This window comes from Arachis ipaensis, chromosome B4 (genome assembly GCF_059453495.1).
Source record: "Arachis ipaensis isolate K30076 ecotype BB chromosome B4, ASM5945349v1, whole genome shotgun sequence".
Lineage (NCBI taxonomy): Eukaryota > Viridiplantae > Streptophyta > Magnoliopsida > Fabales > Fabaceae > Arachis > Arachis ipaensis.
The window spans coordinates 53,324,975-53,343,224 of NC_142439.1; the positions used below are offsets into that span (position 1 = coordinate 53,324,975).

The 18,250-nt window shown below is 40.1% G+C and overlaps 1 non-coding gene across 1 annotated transcript; it reads left to right on the plus strand.

Annotated features, from left to right (window-relative positions):
- The first annotated feature begins 5,061 nt into the window (after positions 1-5,061).
- Positions 5,062-5,169, plus strand: LOC148567593 (small nucleolar RNA R71). Its single transcript, XR_015882581.1, has one exon. It is a non-coding gene; the product is annotated as a small nucleolar RNA R71 (small nucleolar RNA).
- Positions 5,170-18,250: the final 13,081 nt, after the last annotated feature.

Sequence of the window (18,250 nt, forward strand, 5' to 3'; positions counted from 1 at the left end):
TCATCTTATCCTCTCAGTGAATAATATGCTCACGCACCCTGTCACGGCACGGCTATTCATCTGTCGGTTCTCGATCATGCTGGAATAGGATTTACTATCCTTTTGCGTCTGTCACTAACGCCCTGCAATCGCGAGTTAGGAGCTCGTCACAGTCATTCAATCATTGAATCCTACTCGGAATACCACAGACAAGGTTTAGACCTTCCGGATTCTCTTGAATGCTGCCATCATTCTAGCTTACGCCACGAAGATTCTGGTTAGGAGATCTAAGAGATACTCATTCTAGCTTATTTCGTGTAGAACAGAAGTGTTTGTCAGACACGCGTTCATAAGGGAGAAGGATGATGAGCGTCACACATAATCATCACCTTCATCACGTTCTTGGGTGCGAATGGATATCTTAGAAGCGAAATAAGAAGAATTGAATAGAAAATAGTAGTACTTTGCATTAATCTTTGAGAGACAGCAGAGCTCCACACCTTAATCTATGGAGTGTAGAAACTCTACCGTTAAAAATACATAAGTGAAGGTCCAGGCATGGCCGAGATGGCCAGCCCCCTAAAACGTGATCAAAGGATCATAAGGTAATCCAAAGATGCCTAATACAATAGTAAAAGGTCCTATTTATAATAAACTAGTCACTAGGGTTTACATGAGTAAGTAATTGATGCATAAATCCACTTCCGGGGCCCACTTGGTGTGTGTTTGGGCTGAGCCTGAGTGTTGCACGTGCAGAGGCCATTTGTGGAGTTGAACGCCAGTTTCTGTGCCAGTTTGGGCGTTCAACTCTGGTTTTGGATCCTTTTCTGGCGCTGGACGCCAGATTTGGGCAGAAGGCTGGCGTTGAACGCCAGTTTACGTCGTCAATTCTTGGCCAAAGTATGGACTATTATATATTGCTGGAAAGCCCTGGATGTCTACTTTTCAACGCAATTGGAAGCGCGCCATTTCGAGTTCTGTAGCTCCCGGAAATCCACTTGGAGTGCAGGGAGGTCAGAATCCAACAGCATCAGCAGTCCTTTTTCAACCTCTGAATCTGATTTCTGCTCAAGTCCCTCAATTTCAGCCAGAAAATACCTGAAATCACAGAAAAACACACAAACTCATAGTAAAGTCCAGAAATGTGAATTTAACATAAAAACTAATGAAAACATCCCTAAAAGTAACTAGATCCTACTGAAAACATACTAAAAACAATGTCAAAAAGCGTATAAATTATCCGCTTATCACATCACCAAACTTAAATTGTTGCTTGTCCCCAAGCAACTGAAAATCAAATAGGATAAAAAGAAGAGAATATACTATAAATTCTAAACTATCAATGAAAGAGAGCTTCAATCATATGAGGGGGACTTATAGCTTTTTGCCTCTTGAATAGTTTTGGCATCTCACTCTATCCATTGAGGTTCAGAATGATTGGCATCTATAGGAACTCAGAGTTCAGATAGTGTTATTGATTCTCCTAGTTCAGTATGATGATTCTTGAACACAGCTTCTCTATGAGTCTTGGCCGTGGCCCTAAGCACTTTGTTTTCCAGTGTTACCACCAGATACATAAATGCCACAGACACATAATTGGGTGAACCTTTTCAGATTGTGACTCAGCTTTGCTAAAGTCCCCAATTAGAGGTGTCCAGGGTTCTTAAGCACACTCTTCTTTTGCTTTGGACCTTGACTTTAACCGCTCAGTCTCAAGTTTTCACTTGACACCTACACGCCACAAGCACATGGTTAGGGACAGCTTGGTTTAGCCGCTTAGACCAGGATTTTATTCCTTTAGGCCCTCCTATCCACTGATGCTCAAAGCCTTGGGATCCTTTTTATTTGCCCTTGCCTTTTGGTTTTAAGGGTTATTGGCTTTTTCTGCTTGCTTTTTCTTTTTCTTTCTATTTTTTTCTATTTTTTTTTCGCCCTTTTTTTTTTCTGCAAGCTTTGTTCTTTGCTGCTTTTTCTTGCTTCAAGAATCATTTTTATGATTTTTCAGATTATCAAATAACATGTCTCCTAGTCATCATTCTTTCAAGAGCCAACATATTTAACATTCTTAAACAACAACTTCAAAAGACATATGCACTGTTCAAGCATTCATTTAGAAAACAAGAAGCATTGTCACCACATCAATATAATTAAACTAAGTTCAAGGATAAATTCGAAACTCATGTACTTCTTGTTCTTTTGAATTAAAACATTTTTCATTTAAGAGAGGTGATGGATTTATAGGACATTCATATCTTTAAGACAAAGTTACTAACTACTAATGATCATGTAATGAAGACACAAACACAGATAAGCACATAACATAGAAAACGAAAAACAGAAGAAATAAGAACAAGGAATGAATCCACCTTAGTAATGGTGGCGTTTCCTTCTTGAGGAACCAATGATGTCCTTGAGCTCTTCTATGTCTCTTCCTTGTCTTTGTTGCTCCTCCTTCATTGCTTTTAGATCTTCTCTGATTTCATGAAGGATGATGGAGTGCTCTTGATGTTCCACCCTTAGTTGCTTCCAATAATTGTGTGGAAGAAAATGTATCTCCTGAGGTATCTCAAGGATCTCTTGATTTGCAGTCAAATGTTCTACCACTGAGCTATAGACCCTTGATGGAAGCTTTTGTCTTCCCTTTCCTCTTTCTAGAGGTTTCTCTGGCCTTAGGTGCCATCAATGGTTATGGAAAAAACAAAAAAGCTATGCTTTTACCACACCAAACTTAGAATGTTGCTCGCCCTCGAGCAAAAGAAGAAAGAATAGAAGAATAAGAAGAAGATATGGAGGAGATGGAGGGAGATGTGTATTCGGCCATATGGGTGGGATTGGGTGGGAAAGAGATGTTGAATTTTGAAGGAAAGTGGGTGTTTGGATGTGAGTGGTACAGAGTTAATAGGGAAGAGTGTTTATTGGGAATAGAGGATGATTGAGAAGAGAGAAGAGAGTGAGTGGAGGTAGGTGGGGATCCTGTGGGGTCCACAGATCCTGAGGTGATCCTGTGAGGTCCACAGATCTTGAGGTGTCAAGGCATTTACATCCCTGCACCAATTTAGGCATGCAAAATGCCCTTGCACACAACTCTGGGCATTTAGCGCCAGGTTGGTGCCCATTTTGGGCGTTCAACGCCCATTTGCTGCCATTTCTGGCGTTGAACGCCAGAACCATGCTTGTTCTGGGTGTTCAGCGCCAGGATGCTCCCATTCTGGGCGTTCAGCGCCAGAACTATGCTCTGTTCTGGCGTTTGAACGCCAGACAGATGCTCCTCCAGGGTGTGATTTTTCTTCTGCTGTTTTTGATTCCGTTTTTGAATTTTTTGTTTATTTTGTGACTCCACATGATCATGAACCTAAGAAAACATGAAAAACAATAAAAATAAGAATTAGATAAACATTGGGTTGCCTCCCAGCAAGCGCTTCTTTAATGTCAATAGCTTGACAGTGGGCTCTCATGGAGCCTCACAGATGTGCAGAGCATTGTTGAAACTCTCCAACACCAAACTTAGAGTTTGACTGTGGGGGCTCTGGTTGACTCTGCTTGGAGAGAAGCTTTTTCTGCTTCCTCCCCATGGTTGCAGAGGGAGATCCTTGAGTTTTGAATACAAGGGAGTTCTCATTCCATTGAAGGACTATTTCACCTCTGTCAACATCAATCACAGCTCTTGCTGTGGCCAGGAAAGGTCTTCCTAGGATGATGGATTCATCCTCTTCCTTTCCAGTATCCAGGACTATGAAATCAGTAGGTATGTAAAGGCCCTCAACCTTTACTAATACATCTTCTACTTGTCCATAAGCCTGTCTTCTTGAGCTATCTGCCATCTCTAGTGAGATTTTTAGCAGCTTGCACCCCATAGATTCCCAGTTTCTCTATTACAGAGAGGGGCATGAGGTTTATTCCTGAACCAAGGTCACACAGAGCTTTAAATATCATGGTGCCTATGGTACAGGGTATTATGAACTTTCCAGGATCCTGTCTCTTCTGAGGCAATGTCAGTTGATCCAGATCACTTAGTTCATTGATGAACAAGGGAGGTTCAACTTCCCAAGCATCAATGCCAAACAATTTGGCATTCAGCTTCATGATTGCACCAAGAAACTTGGCAGTTTGCTCTTCAGTGACATCCTCATTCTCTTCAGAAGAGGAATACTCATCAGAGCTCATGAAGGGCATAAGGAGGTTCAATGGAATCTCTATGGTCTCTAGATGAGCCTCAGAGTCCTTTGGTTCTTCAGAGGGAAGCTCCTTATTGATCACTGGACGTCCCAGGAGGTCTTCCTCCTTGGGATTCACGTCCTCTCCTCTCCTCACAGGTTCGGCCATGGCGCTTATGTCAATGGCCTTGCACTCTCCTTTTGGGTTCTCTTCTGTATTGCTTGGGAGAGTAATAGGAGGGATTTCAATGATCCTTTTACTCAGCTGGCCCACTTGTGCTTCCAGATTTCTAATGGAAGACCTTGTTTCATTCATGAAACTTACAGTGGCCTTAGATAAATCAGAGACTAGATTTGCTAAATTAGAAGCATTTTGTTCAGAGTTCTCTGTCTGTTGCTGAGTTGATGATGGAAAAGGCTTGCTATTGCTAAACCTGTTTCTTCCACCATTATTAAAGCCTTGTTGAGGCTTTTGATCCTTCCATGAGAAATTTGGATGATTTCTCCATGTTGAGTTATAGGTGTTTCCATAAAGTTCACCTAAGTAATTTACCTCTGCTATTGCAGGGTTCTCAGGATCATAAGCTTCTTCTTCAGAAGAAGCCTCTTGAGTACTGTTGGATGCAGCTTGCATTCCATGCAGACTCTGAGAGATCATATTGACTTGCTGAGTCAATATTTTATTCTGAGCCAATATGGCATTCAGAGTATCAACCTCAAGAACTCCCTTCTTCATAGGCGTCCCATTGTTCACAGGATTCCTTTCAGAAGTGTACATGAACTGGGTATTAGCAACCATGTCAATGAGTTCTTGAGCTTCTGCAGGCGTTTTCTTTAGGTGAATGGATCCACCTGCAGAAGTATCCAATGACATCTTAGATAACTCAGACAGACCATCATAGAATATATCCAGGATGGTCCATTCTGAAAGCATGTCAGAAGGACACTTTTTGGTCAACTGTTTGTATCTTTCCCAAGCTTCATAGAGAGATTCACCTTCTTTCTGTCTGAAGGTTTGAACATCAGCTCTAAGCTTGCTCAGCTTTTGAGGAGGAAAGTACTTGGCTAAGAAAGCCGTGACCAGCTTATCCCAAGAGTTCAGGCTGTCTTTGGGTTGAGAATCCAACCATAATCTAGCTCTGTCTCTTACAGCAAATGGGAAAAGCATGAGCCTGTAGACTTCAGGATCTATTCCATTAGTCTTAACAGTATCACATATCTGCAAGAATTCAGTTAAGAACTGAAAAGGATCTTCAGATGGAAGTCCATGAAACTTGCAGTTCTGCTGCATCAGAGAAACTAGTTGAGGTTTCAGCTCAAAATTGTTTGCTCCAATGGCAGGAATGGAGATGCTTCTTCCATGTAAATTGGAATTAGGTGCAGTGAAGTCACCAAGCATCCTCCTTTCATTATTATTATTTTCGGCTGCCATCTCCTCTGCCTGTTCAAAAATTTCTGAAAGGTTATCTCTGGATTGTTGTATTTTAGCTTCTCTTAATTTTCTCTTCAGAGTCCTTTCAGGTTTTGGATCTGCTTCCACAAGAATGTTCTTATCCTTGCTCCTGCTCATATGACAAGGAAGAATGGCCAGAAAAATGATAATAATAATAGAGATTCTCTTTACCACAGTATAGAGATTCCCTTATGTGAGTAGAAGAAAAGAGGAAGAAATTCGAACACAGATAGAAGAGGGGGTTCGAATTTGGTGATGATGTGAGGAAGAGATGTTAGTTAATGAATGAATAAATAGAATAGGATGAGAGAGAAGGAGGGAATTTTCGAAAACTATTTTTGAAAAGGAGTTAGTGATTTTTGAAAATGGTTTTTGAAAAATTGTTATTAATTTTCGAAAATTAAGTTTTGAAAATTAAAATAATTAATAAATTAAAAAGAAATTTTGAAAAAGGGGGAGATATTTTCGAAAATTAGAGAGAGGGAGAGTTAGTTAGGTAGTTTTGAAAAAGTTAAGAAACAAACAAAAAGTTAGTTAGTTAGTTGAAACAAATTTTGAAAAGATAGGAAGTTAGGAGGTTAGGAAAGATATTTTGAAAAGATATTTTTGAAAAAGATAAGATGAGAAGATATTTTTGAAAAGATATGATAGAAATTAGTTTTTGAAAAAGATTTGATTTTTAAAATCTCAATTAATGACTTGATTCATAAGAAATCACAAGATATGATTCTAGAACTTAAAGTTTGAATCTTTCTTAACAAGCAAGTAACAAACTTCAAATTTTTGAATCAAAACATTAATTGACTATGTTATTTTCGAAAATTAATAAGAAAAAGATTTTTGAAAAATATTTTTGGAATTTTCGAAAATAACTAAGAATTTTGAAAAAGATTTGATTTTTGAAAAAGATTTTGAAAAAGATAAGATTTTCAAATTGAAAATTTGATTTGACTTTTAAGAAACAACTTGATTTTAAAAATTTTTGAAAAAGTCAACTCAAATTTTCGAATTTGATGAGAGAAAAAGGGAAAGATATTTTTTTTTTGATTTTTTGAATTTTTATGAAAACATGAAAATTATGCAATGCATGAAATTTTTAGATCAAAACATGAATGTATGCAAGAATGCCATGAATGTCAAGATGAACACCAAGAACACTTTGAATGTCAAGATGAACATCATAGACACAATTTTGAAAAAAATTTTAATGCAAAGAAAACATGCAAGACACCAAACTTAGAATTCTTTAATGCTTAGACACTAAGAATTCAAGAATGCATATGAAAAACATGAACAGACACAAAACAAAAAATCATCAAGATCAAACAAGAAGAACTACCAAGAACAACTTGAAGATCATGAAGAACACTATGAATGCATGATATTTTCGAAAAAATGCAAGATGCATATGCAAGTGACACCAAACTTATAATGTGACTCAAGACTCAAACAAGAAACAGAAAATATTTTTGATTTTTATGATTTTCTAATTTTTTTGGATTTTTATTTTATATTTTTCGAAAATTAAAAGGAAAAATAAGGATTCCAAAATTTTTAATATGAATTCCAGGAATCTTGCCATGTTAGTCTAAAGCTTCAGTCCAGGAATTAGACATGGCTCACTAGCCAGCCAAGCTTTCAAAGAAAGCTCCAGTCCAAAACACTAGACATGGCCAATGGCCAGCCAAGCTTTAGCATGTAAATCAGAAACAGTAGCAGGTGGATTAACTCCAACTAGCTTGCTCTTGATAACAAATTGCTGCCTCAATCCAAATAAATTTAGACATGGCTTTACAGCCAGCCAGGCTTCACATGCTTCATGAAACACTAGAATTCATTCTTAAAAATTCTGAAGCCATAGAATAATTTATTTTTGAAAACATTTTTATCTTTTTTTTTTTTTGAAAACATTTTTATTTTTTTCGAAAACAAGAGAAATTTTTTTTTGAAAATATTTTTGAAAGATTTTTGAAAAGAAAACGAAAAGAAAGTTACCCAATCTGAGCAACAAGATGAACCGTAAGTTGTCCAAACTCAAACAATCCCCGGCAACGGCGCCAAAAACTTGGTGCACGAAATTGTGATCTCCAGGATCGAACAAATCCTGGTAATGGCTCCAAAGCTTGGTGCTCTGATCTTAATTCATAATTGTCACAACTTCGATACAACTAACCAGCAAGTGCACTGGGTCGTCCAAGTAATACCTTACGTGAGTAAGGGTCGAATCCCACGGAGATTGTTGGTATGAAGCAAGCTATGGTCACCTTGTAAATCTCAGTCAGGCGGATATAAAATAATCATGGAGTTTTCGAATAATAAATAATAGAATAGGGATAGAAATACTTATGTAAATCATTGGTAGGAATTTTAGATAAGCGAATGGAGATGCTTTCGTTCCTCTGAATCTCTGCTTTCCTGCTATCTTCATCCAATCAGTCTTACTCCTTTCCATGGCTGGCTTTATGTGATACATCACCACTGTCAATGGCTACTTTCGGTGATCTCACGGGAAAATGATCCAATGCCCTGTCACGGCACGGCTAATCGTCTGGAGGCATCACCCTTGTCAATGGCTTCATCTTATCCTCTCAGTGAATAATATGCTCACGCACCCTGTCACGGCACGGCTATTCATCTGTCGGTTCTCGATCATGCTGGAATAGGATTTACTATCCTTTTGCGTCTGTCACTAACGCCCTGCAATCGCGAGTTAGGAGCTCGTCACAGTCATTCAATCATTGAATCCTACTCGGAATACCACAGACAAGGTTTAGACCTTCCGAATTCTCTTGAATGCTGCCATCATTCTAGCTTACGCCACGAAGATTCTGGTTAGGAGATCTAAGAGATACTCATTCTACCTTATTTCGTGTAGAACAGAAGTGTTTGTCAGACACGCGTTCATAAGGGAGAAGGATGATGAGCGTCACACATAATCATCACCTTCATCACGTTCTTGGGTGCGAATGGATATCTTAGAAGCGAAATAAGAAGAATTGAATAGAAAACAGTAGTACTTTGCATTAATCTTTGAGAGACAGCAGAGCTCCACACCTTAATCTATGGAGTGTAGAAACTCTACCGTTAAAAATACATAAGTGAAGTTCCAGGCATGGCCGAGATGGCCAGCCCCCTAAAACGTGATCAAAGGATCATAAGGTAATCCAAAGATGCCTAATACAATAGTAAAAGGTCCTATTTATAATAAACTAGTCACTAGGGTTTACATGAGTAAGTAATTGATGCATAAATCCACTTCCGGGGCCCACTTGGTGTGTGTTTGGGCTGAGCCTGAGTGTTGCACGTGCAGAGGCCATTTGTGGTGTTGAACGCCAGTTTCTGTGCCAGTTTGGGCGTTCAACTCTGGTTTTGGATCCTTTTCTGGCGCTGGACGCCAGATTTGGGCAGAAGGCTGGCGTTGAACGCCAGTTTACGTCGTCAATTCTTGGCCAAAGTATGGACTATTATATATTGATAGAAAGCCCTGGATGTCTACTTTCCAACTCAATTGGAAGAGCGCCATTTCGAGTTCTGTAGCTCCAGAAAATCCACTTTGAGTGCAGGGAGGTCAGAATCCAACAACATCAGCAGTCCTTTTTCAACCTCTGAATCTGATTTCTGCTCAAGTCCCTCAATTTCAGCCAGAAAATACCTGAAATCATAGAAAAACACACAAACTCATAGTAAAGTCCAGAAATATGAATTTAACATAAAAACTAATGAAAACATCCCTAAAAGTAACTAGATCCTACTAAAAACATACTAAAAACAATGTCAAAAAGCGTATAAATTATCCGCTCATCACAGCCCCGAAGTTAGGTGACACGAACGCGTGAATGACGCGCCCACGTCGCATCTGCGAACTTCAATCCGCGCGGACGCGTGGACGACGCCTCCGCGTCACTTACCCGCGACCTGAACGTAACAAAAATCACAGGGAGCGATTTCTGGGCTGCTTTTGACCCAGTTTTTAGCCCAGAATATTGGCTATAAAGTGGGGGAATGCATCCATTCAAGAGAGAGTCTCCAATTAGTTAGTGTTCCATGATTTAGATTTAGTTTTGAGAGGGAGATTCTCTCCTCTCTCTTTAGGATTAGGATTTAGATTTAGGATTTTATGCGCTTTCAGGATTATCTCTTTTTATCAGTTTCAATATTCCTTTTTATTATTTTCCCAATTTTATTTATGAATTCTTCTATGTTACAGATTACTCTTTGAATTAATGTTATTTGAGGTATTTCAGTTTATTATTGCTTTCTTTTATTTACATTATTGTTATTCCCATCTGAAGACATTTTTATTCCAGTAGATTTACTTTTTTCCTTTTGGTCTTGGTTAAGAAATCAGTAACTCAGGAGTTATCAAACTCAAATATGATTGATAATTGTTATCTTTGTTAATTAAATTTAACTTCAATAATCCCAATCTTTTCATAGGAAATAAATAGGATCCGAAGATCAAACCAATTAATCCATTGACCTTCCTTTACCTTAGTAAAGGTTAACAAAGTGGAATTAAGATTCAATTTTCATCATCATTGATAAGGATAGCTAGGATAGGACCTCTAATTTCTCATACCTTGCCAAAAGTTTATTTACAGTCATCTATTTATTTTACTTGCCATTTAAATTACTTGTTCTTTATTTACTTTAATTGCTAATTAAACTATTCGCTCCTCATTCTCAAAACCCCAATTTACAATCTCCATAACCAATAATAAGAACATACTTCCCTACAGTTCCTTGAGAAGACGACCCGAGGTTTGAATACTTCGGTTATCAATTTAATTAGGGGTTTGTTACTTGTGACAACCAAACAGTTGTACGAAGGGATTTCTGTTGGTTTAGAGACTGTATCTACAACGCGACTGTTTTTATAAAATTCTTTACTGGCAAAAATCCTAACGTCAGCACCAATCGCCAATTACTTAGTATGTCGTTCCTTCCCTCCTAATCTCTCCAAACACCAAAGGGATAAGCTAAAAAGCGAATCCAAATACTATGTGTGGGATGACCCATACCTTTGGAGATGTGCGGCGGATCAAGTAATTCGGAGGTGCATTCAACAAACCAAATTCCACTCAATTTTGGAAGCTTGCCATTCCTCCGAAGGAGGAGGCCATTTTGGACCTCAAAGAATGGCAAGGAAAATCCTATATTGTGGCTTTTGGTGGCCAACCCTTTTCAAGGACTCTTCTCATTTTTGTAAATCTTGTTCTCAATGCATTAGATTTGGTAATATCTCTAAGAAGGATAAAATCCCCCAACAAACCATGCTATTTTGTGAAATTTTTGATGTGTGGGAAATTGAATTCATGGGGCCATTCCTTAATTCTAATGGTTTCCTCTACATTCTACTTGCCGTTGATTATGTGTCCAAATGGGTGGAATCGATACCCACCCGGATGGATGATGCTAACATGGTCCTTTTTTTGTGAGAAATAATATCATTTGTAGATTTGGGTCGCCACGAGCAATCGTGAGCAACCAAGGTTCACACTTTTGCAACAAAAGAATGGAAGGACTCATGAAGAAGTATAGCATCATGCATAAAGTATCCACGGCCTACCACCCACAAACAAATGGCCAAGCCGAGGTTTCCAATCGGGAGATTAAACGCATCTTGGAAAGGATTGTGAAGCCCAATAGGAAAGATTGGAGTGCCAAGCTCACCGATGCATTATGGGCCTACCGAACGGCTTACAAAATGGCAATTGGCATGAGACCCTTTCGGTTGGTGTATGGCAAAGCCTGCCATTTACTGGTGGAGATAGAGCACAAGGCGTATTGGGCCATCAAGGAGTGTAATCCAAGTTTGGGTGGAGCCAGAATTGAGAGAAAGCTACAATTAGTGGAGTTGGAATGTTTGAGGCTTGAAACTTATGAGAACTCTAGACTTTACAAGTAGAAAATGAAAGCTGTGCATGATAGGAACATAAGAAGCAAATAATTTAAAGCCGGTGATCTAGTCCTTCTTTACAATTCTCGATTGAGATTGTTGCCCGGTAAACTAAGGTCAAAATGGGAAGGCCCATATCAAGTAGTGAAAGCGGAACCCTATGGGGTTTATCATTTGCGCCATCCCTCAAGTTCAGATATCTTCAAGGTCAATGGGCACCGTCTCAAGTTGTATCATGGTGAAAAAATGAAGAGCAACAAAGAGATTGAGGTATTCCTTTTGGAAGATGCACCTCTTGGCAAAAAGCAATGAGCTAGTGGAAGTCCAACTTAAGGACATTAAACAAAAGTGCTAGGTGGGAGACACCCCACCATGGTGAGATCTATCCTCTTTCCCCTTTTGCATATAGTTTTTAAACTCTTGATTAGTTTGCGATTGCTTAGCTATAGTCTTCTTTGATTATAGTTAATTGTAAATACCTAGGCTATTTTTCTCATGAAGCCTTGCATTGATCCTTCCATGAATAATTTGATTATGTGGAAGAAGAACACCCCTCTTTAGGTTTTGCATTGATTTTGGGTGTTTTTGGCCTCTTTGGCTAGATTGGCCATTTAATTCATGACAATTAGGCATGTTTCATGTTTATACAAAATAAAGGGGAGGGCATGCATGTGCGCACTGTGCGCGTACGCGTCTCTAGGTCTTCGCAGCTCCTGGGCCATTCTTCCAGAGAGTTGTGCAAATTCTGGGCCAATCCTGGGCCCTAGGCATAACCAGTATGACGCATGCGCGCACCGTGCGCGTTTGCGTCCCTGGCCATTCGCGCAAAAGCACGCGTCAGCGTACTAGCCGCGTACGCATCACTACTGCGATTGGCGATCCTGGGCCATCCCTCCCGAGAGTTGTGCCCTGGCTGGGCCTATTTCATGCTACTGGCCCAGCTCCCCTCACGCGTATGCGCACGAGGCACACACGCGTACCTGGACCATCATGCCAATCGACGCGTCAGCGCACCGCGCGCGTCCGCGTCGATCACCATATTTTATTTTTTGATACTCTTTCCCAAGAGTTGAGCCAGAGTTGTGCCCAACCTATGCTGAGGGCACAACTTACTTGCACGCGCATGCGCACCTGGCGCTCGCGCGCACACTGCCATCTCACTACTTCGCGCGTCCACGCCCCGTGCGCGTCCGCGAACCAATTGAATTAGAGCGCGCCTTCCTCCTTCATTTTTTTCTTTCTTTCTTCTTACCACCACCATTCTTCTTCACTTCTACCCTCCTCCACCACTTCTACCACCTCTTCTCCGCTACCACCGGCGGCAACAACCACCCCCCCTTTTTCCCTATTCTCTCTCTCACTCTTCCCTACCTTTTCTCCCACCTCCTCTCAAGGTACTTCTCTTTCTATTTTTTGTTTAGTTTTCTTTTTTCTTCTTTCTCTTTTCCTTAGTTACATTCCCTTACTCTTCCTCTTAGTAGTGCATTTATGTTTTCTTTGTTTGTTGCATCTTCTTTCCTTCTTTCTTTTCATTTTCTCATGGGTATTCCAAGTGGAGTTTACTCTTGCCTTGATGAGCTTGTTTGATTTACTTGATTTCTTTTGCAATTTGTGGTATGATATGATGATTGATGATGCTTTATGGGATGTTACATTGTCACTCTTCTCTTAATTTTTGTCAAAAAAGGGATGCACACCAAGTGTTTGATGTAAGACCCACATGACTTCTTGGAGTTATTTTAACTTAGTGTTTTCCATCTTAGTGCTCTTTCTCATTCACTTGTTTGTTCATATGTGCATTGAGCTTACTATATTTCTTGTTTCATTTCTACATGCTCTTCCCCTACTTTCCACTTCTTGTTGTTGATGTTAAGAGTGTGTGCTTCCCATGCGGCTTGTTTGCATGCCTATACCACTCATGTATCACTTGCTAGTGATTGGCCAGAATTTTCATTATGGACTTAGTCTCATGTTGCAGCTGTCATGTTCTAAGCCCCTTTTCTTTTATGCCTTATTCTTTCTTGATGCCTCTTTAAGCTTAACTTCACCACTCCTCTCTCTTTTCTAGGATGGTGATCAAAAGAGACAATAGAAAGGCACCCAAGAAAGCACCCTCATGGTCCACTAGCAAAGCACACCAAGCACCTAAAGCTAAGCCCCTCCTCACCAAGACAAGGAGCGTTGCTAACATTGATGTTATGGAAAAAGACAATCCGGCAAGGAATCCGAACAAGTTCCCCAACCGATATTGCGAACTTGTCTTCCCCTTGATCAAACCAAGGAACTATCATGCGGAGCCCCTTCTAGCCCCTCCGGCTCATATCATACCACTCATCATGCCCCGCATCGAACGACGGCAATGGGAATTCCTATTGAGGAAGCCACGGGAGGCAAATTTGTCTTGGGTGGTTAAATTTTACACCAACTACCACTCCCCTTCCCTTACATCGGTATTTGTGCGTCGAAGGCAAGTTTCCGTCACGGAGGAGGCCATCCAAAATGTGCTTAAGACCGGACCATTAGCGGAAGGGATTGATGCTTATCAAGAGATTTTGTCAACACGATGCCAACGTGCGTTTGATTGGGATGCTATCCTCAAGGTCATTGCTATACCCGAATCATTCTGGATTCGAGGATGGATGAGACCCCAGCCCAAGGGCATCACCGCCCGCTTTCTCACTAGAGAGGCACAAGTATGGGCCCAAATTCTAGCCCACTATGTGCTCCCAAGCACCCATGGCTCTTCTATCATTGCCGAGTTAGCCTTGCTGGTTTGGTGTGTCCTCATTGAGAGACCGGTGTACATTAAACGTCTCATTCGCCAATCTATGGGCCGCATCCACGCTAAGGGGAATCTACCCTTTCCCGCTCTAGTGACCGACTTAGTCACCACAGCTGGTGTTCCCCGAGAGACCAAGGATAGAAGGACCATGCTCTCGACGGATGGAGATGTTGTTCCAAATGGGAGATATCTTTACCCTCCGGCAGACACCGAAGAGCCACACCTACCCGTCCCCATGAGCATCCCCTCTACCTCATCTACACCACCAAAGTCATCCATGCAACGTATAGAGGAACTCCACAAGAAGCTTGACCATTATGAGCGGTGTAATCAACACCGTTACACTTTTGTCAAGAAGCTTCTAAGTTGCCTAGCACCACCTATGGAGGAACCGGAAATTTCCACGTCCACCGGCACCGATAATGCAGAAAGCGATAATGAAGAAGATGATGGACACTCGGAAGCCGATCAACCACTACGTCTCACTCAAGGCACGGAGGACCGTGCCAACTTCTAAGTGTGGGGAGGTCGGTCGGCCGACTGGTCTTCGTAGGTAACACCCGAATAAATTTTGAACCACCTTTGCAAATTAGGATAGATTGCATGTTAGGTTCTCATTTTTGGCATCCTTTGCATGTTAGTTATCTCCTAATAAATTCACTTGGTTAGAGCAATGACTTCTCTCCTAGAAAACTAGAATTTTAGGGCGACCCTACCAATTTTGAAATTTGAAAGTCTTTTGATGCTTAGCTTGTTTAAAGAATGTAATTTGGAGCATGGATTTTGAGCTAAGAACACAAGCAAGTGAGTTTTGAGCCTAATGGTGTGGTTACATCTTATAACCACTTATTTTCCCTTCTTGTGTGTAATTGTTCTCCTCCTACGATTGTGATCTTTGATTTATTTAATTCTATATGTCCATTATTCCCTATACTCATGCATTTATATGATGGAGGCCACCATTTCATTTAGCTCATTTACCCAAATAGCCTTGCGTTTTATCTTCCATTGTTAGCCAATTTGAGCCTACGTTTAACCCACTTTATTCTTGATTTAGCACATTACAAGCCTTAAAGCGGAAAATAATAAAAGTCCTTAATTTGGATCTTTGATTAGCTTAGGCTAGTGTGTGTAACATTTAAGTGTGAGAAATTTTGGGACATTGGTTGAGAAAAAAGGTAATTTTGTATTTTTGTTGTAAATATTGGGAATTGGGTACATGCTCATGTATTGATTAAATGTGTAGACCTTATGCATTGATGTTCTCATATATAGTTTGAAAAAAAAATGATGAGAAAAACAAAAGAAAAGAAAAAAAGAAAAGGAAAAAATAGAAAAGCAAGAAAAGAAAAAGAAAGAAATAAAAAGGGGACAAAATGCCCCAAAGTAATGTTCAATAAAGATCAATGCATATGAGTTGTGAAATGAAAAGAAAATGCATGAGTATGTTAAAAAGTGAAAGAATGGGTAGTTAGGTTAGCTTTAATATTGTATAAGATGTCATAGGTTAGGTGAGAAGTTTAACCTCATCAAAGATTCAAATTTCAAGCTCACTTGACCAAATATGCATCCTTACCTTGACCCTAGCCCTATTACAACCTAAAGAAAAGACCTCATGATACTTGTATGCATGCATGGAGTATATGTTGATTGTTAGAAGAAAAACAAATTTTGGAAAAGCATGAAGTAGGGGAGGATAGACCGAGCGAATAGAGTGCAAATACTTCCGGTGAGGGGTTCGAAGCTCAACTCCATATTCCCGGCTCCCGCGGGCATTTTTCATACAAGTTATGCATATTTCACTTTGATGACTAGAATTGGTAGAGTTCATACATTACCCATCATCTTGCCCTATGTGCATATACATATGTATACTCTAGAAAAATTGAATTGCTCTTGGCCAAGTAGATAGTAGCATACACCGTAGTGCATTCATGTAGGTAGATTGCATCACATGAGCCCTATGCCCTTGTAGTCCTTTGATCTTTTGCTTTCCCTTAGCATGAGGACATGCTATACTTTAAGTGTGGGCAGATTGATAAACACCGTTTTTAGGGTTTATCATGCATAGAATCTAAGGGTTTTATCAATGATCTTCCACACTTATTCATATAAAACTACATCATTTCGTGTCTCTTTTCCATTTTACCTCATAGATGAAAATACGCTTATTTTGCATCAAAATTGAGATATTATAATCCTCCTCTATTACCATTAGATGCCTTGATCTATTTGTTAAGTGATTTCAGAAGTTATAGGGAAAAATGGCCAAGAGGAATGAAGGAAGCATGTTTGAATGGAAGGAGCATAAAACAAATCAAAGAATTGAAGTTTGGACATGCACGCGCACGCGCACCGTGCGCATACGCGTGGATGCGCTCATCCAGAGCCAGCGCAGTTAGTATGCGAAATTGTTACTCCTGGTTGTAAAATTTGTTGTTCGTTCTCTCCCTGGCAATGGCGCCAACAAACTGATGCACAATACCATGGTCCAAACATAACTTCACAACTTCGCACAACTAACCAGCAAGTGCACTGGGTCGTCCAAGTAATAAAACCTTACGTGAGTAAGGGTCGATCCCACGGAGATTGTTGGTATGAAGCAAGCTATGGTTATCTTGTAAATCTCAGTCAGGCGGATATCAAATGGTTATGGAGTTTTCAAAAATAAATAATAAATAAATAGAAAATAAAGATAGAAATACTTATGTAATTCATTGGTGAGAATTTCAGATAAGCGTATAGAGATGCTTTCGTTCTTCTGAACTTCTGCTTTCCTGCTGTCTTCATCCAATCAGTCCTACTCCTTTCCATGGTAAACTTTCTGTAAGGGCATCACCGTTGTCAATGGCTACATCCCATCCTCTTGTGAAAAAGGTCCAAATGCTCTGTCACAGCACGGCTAATCATCTGAGGTTCTCGATCATACTGGAATAGGATTCACCCTCCTTTTGCGTCTGTCACTACGCCCAGCACTCGCGAGTTTGAAGTTCGTCACAGTCATTCAATCCCTGAATCCTACTCGGAATACCACAGACAAGGTTTAGACTTTTTGGACTCTCAAGAATGCCGCCATCAATCTAGCTTATACCACGAAGATTCTGATTAAGAGATCGAAGAGATATTCATTCAATCTAAGGTGGAACGGAAGTGGTTGTCAAACACGCGTTCGTAGGGGAATGATGATGATTGTCACGTTCATCACATTCATATTGAAGTGCGAATGGGTATCTTAGAAGCGGAATAAGTTGAATTGAATAGAGAAACAGTAGTACTTTGCATTAATTCGTGAGGAACAGCAGAGCTCCACACCTTAATCCATGGAGTGTAGAAACTCTACCATTGAAAATACATAATTGATGAAGGTTCAAGCATGGCCGAGAGGCCAGCCCCCAAACGTGATCATTATGATCTAAAGATGAACTAAAAATCATAAGATGTCTAAAAGACTAGTAAAAAGTTCTATTTATACTAAACTAGTTACTAGGGTTTACAGAAATAAGTAATTGATGCATAAATCCACTTCTGGGGCCCACTTGGTGTGTGCTTGGGCTGAGCTTGAAGTGTACACGTGCAGAGGCTTCTTCTGGAGTTGAACGCCAAGTTGTAACGTGTTTTTGGCGTTCAACTCTGGTTCGTGACGTGTTTCTGGTGGTTAACTCCAGACTGCAGCGTATAACTGGTGTTCAATGCCCTTTTGCATTGTCTAAACTCGGCCAAAGTATGGACTATTATATATTTCTGGAAAGCCCCGGATGTCTACTTTCCAACGCAATTGGAAGCGCGCCATATTGAGTTCTGTAGCTCCAGAAAATCCACTTTGAGTGCAGGGAGCTCAGAATCCAACGGCATCAGCAGTCCTTCTTCAACCTCTGAATCTGATTTTTGCTCAAGTCCCTCAATTTCAGCCAGAAAATACCTGAAATCACAGAAAAACACACAAACTCATAGTAAAGTCCAGAAATATAAATTTAACATAAAAA